Source organism: Ursus americanus, unplaced genomic scaffold (assembly GCF_024610735.1).
Source record: "Ursus americanus isolate L20-20 unplaced genomic scaffold, mUrsAme1.1.p SCAF_94, whole genome shotgun sequence".
Taxonomy (NCBI): Eukaryota; Metazoa; Chordata; class Mammalia; order Carnivora; family Ursidae; genus Ursus; species Ursus americanus.
The window spans coordinates 212,896-215,460 of record NW_028273676.1 but is presented as its reverse complement, the minus strand read 5'-3'; positions in this window follow the sequence as shown (position 1 = coordinate 215,460).

Here is a 2,565-nt window from a genome sequence, read left to right as displayed (position 1 = left end):
CAAACCTCCCGTGGCATTGGGAACACCTGGGTCACATGCCTACCTCCACTAATCAATGGGATGATGATTAGTTTTGGTCACACGGATGTGCCAGATCCCAGAGCAGACGAGTCTGGGCATAGCTTGAAAATTGGAAAAGAAAAGACACCGAATAACAAAGGACCATTAAGTTGGAAGGAAATGAACCTCCAAGAAGGCTTCTAGGATTATTAAAAATCTGAACCTATATTCTCATCCACTCTGAGGAATTGCAGAACAAAAGTTGCAGTTCTAATTTATACCTAGCAAGACCGAGCACACAAAAGGGAACAGCTCATCCAAACTCAGGTTTTAGAAGTTCTGAGAGGTCAAAGATGGCGAAGGAGTAGGAGACACCTTTTTCAGCCGGTCCCCGAGTCGAGCTGGATAGGTACTAGACCAGCCTAAACAACCACGGAACCAGCCTGAGACACAGGAAGATGCATCTGGATCTCTACAAATGAACATCTCCGGCCCTGAGTATTGAGGTACGAAGCAGGGAGCCATGAAACCATGCACAGATATCGGAAGATAAACGGAAGGGGGAGGGAGCCGCCGTATTCGGGCGCCGGGCGGACGGCACCCGCAAAACAGTAGACTGAGACCGTGAGCCGGGTGCGCGCGCCACCAGGCATCTCACGGAACACCGGAATCCCCGTGCGCTCGCTGGAACCAGACTGAGACCAGGAGCTTCCGGAGCGCGCGTGGGGCGGCTGGCGGCTTGCGACGTTAGAAACACAAAGGACAGAGACACGCCGGCCCTGGAAATGAGGGCTGGGACGCCGGGTGTGGGGCGCACATCCCAGGACTCTGCAGGGTTGAGCAGCACCAACAGTAACAGAGTTAAAGTGGCCAGAACATTAGTAGAGAACGGGCCGCAATCCCTCTGTTCTGTGACAGAGGCTGAAATTAGGCCAGCTGCTCTGACTCTCAGAAGAGACATAGCAAACCACCAGGGAAAGCCGCCAGAGAACAAAAGCCTGGAAATACCGGCTCAGAGAGTGCCCATCCCCATCCCCCCTCGCAGAGGACACGGAGACTCTACCCAAACACGGTTGCCTGAGTCTCGGTGCGGCAGGCCCCTCCCCCAGACCACAGAAGGCAGGCTGAAAAATCAAGAAGCCCACAACCCGGGCGCCTGGGTGGCGCAATCATTCAGCGCCTGTCTTTGGCTTAGGGCGTGATCCCAGCGTTCCGGAAAGGAGTCCCTCATCGGGCTCCTCTGCTGGGAGCCTGCTTCTTCCTCTCCCACTCCCCTGCTTCTGTTCCCTCTCTTGCTGGTTGGCTGCCACATAAATAAATAAATAAAATCTTTAAAGAAGAAGCCCACATCCCTAAGATCCCTATAAAACAAGGGGCACAGCCTGGGACCCAGTCAATAATTTGGGCTCTGGACAACCCCGCAACCTCTCCTCATTAAAATGACAAGAAGGAGAAGCCCCCCACAGCAATGAAAAGACAGTGAGTCTGTGGCCTCTGCCACAGATATAATGGATATGGATATAACCTAATTATCAGAAATGGAATTCAGAGTAAGGATGGTCAAAATGATGAGTAGAATTGAAAAAACTATTAACAAAAAGGTTACTGAGAATATAGAATCCCTAAGGACAGAAATGAGAGCAAATCTGGCAGAAATTAAAAATTCCATGAGCCAAATGCAGGCAAAACTAGACGCTCTGACGGCCAGGGTCACAGAAGCAGAGGAACGGGTTAGTGAATTGGACGATGGGTTAATAGAGGAAAAAAACAAAATAGAAGCTTCTCTTAAAAAAATCTAAGCCCATGAATGTAGGTTATGGGAGATTACTGACTCAATGAAACGATCCAATGTTAGAATCATCGGCATCCCCGAGGGGGTGGAGAAAAACAGAAGTCTAGAAGAGATATTTGAACAAATTGTAGCTGAAAACTTACCTAATCTAGCGAGGGAAACAAACATTCGTGTCCAAGAGGCAGAGAGGACCCCTCCCAAGCTCAACCACGACAAACCTACGCCACGTCACGTCATAGTGCATTTCGCAAATATTAGATCCAAGGATACAGTATTGAAAGCGGCCAGGGCAAAGAAATTTCTCACGTACCAAGGCAAAGGCATCAAAATTACGTCAGACCTGTCTACACAGACCTGGAATGAGAGAAAGGGTTGGGGGAGCATATTTAAACTCTTTCAGAGAAAAACATGCAGCCAAGGATCCTTTATCCAGCAAGGCTGTCATTCAGAATTGATGGAGAAATAAAGACATTTCAGAATCGCCATCACTAACCAATTTTGTAACCATGAAAAAAGCCCTACAGGAGATATTACGGGGGGTTCTATAAAAGTAAAAAGGCCCCAAGAGTGATACAGAACAGAAAGTCACAGCCAATACAAACAAAGACTTTACTGGCAACATGGCATTATTAAAATCATATCTCTCAGTACTCAGTCTTAATGTTAATGGCTTAAATTCTCCCTTACAACACCACAGGGTTGCAGATTGGATAAAAAGAAATGACCCATCCATTTGCTGTCTACAAGAGACTCATTTCGAACCCAAAGATGCA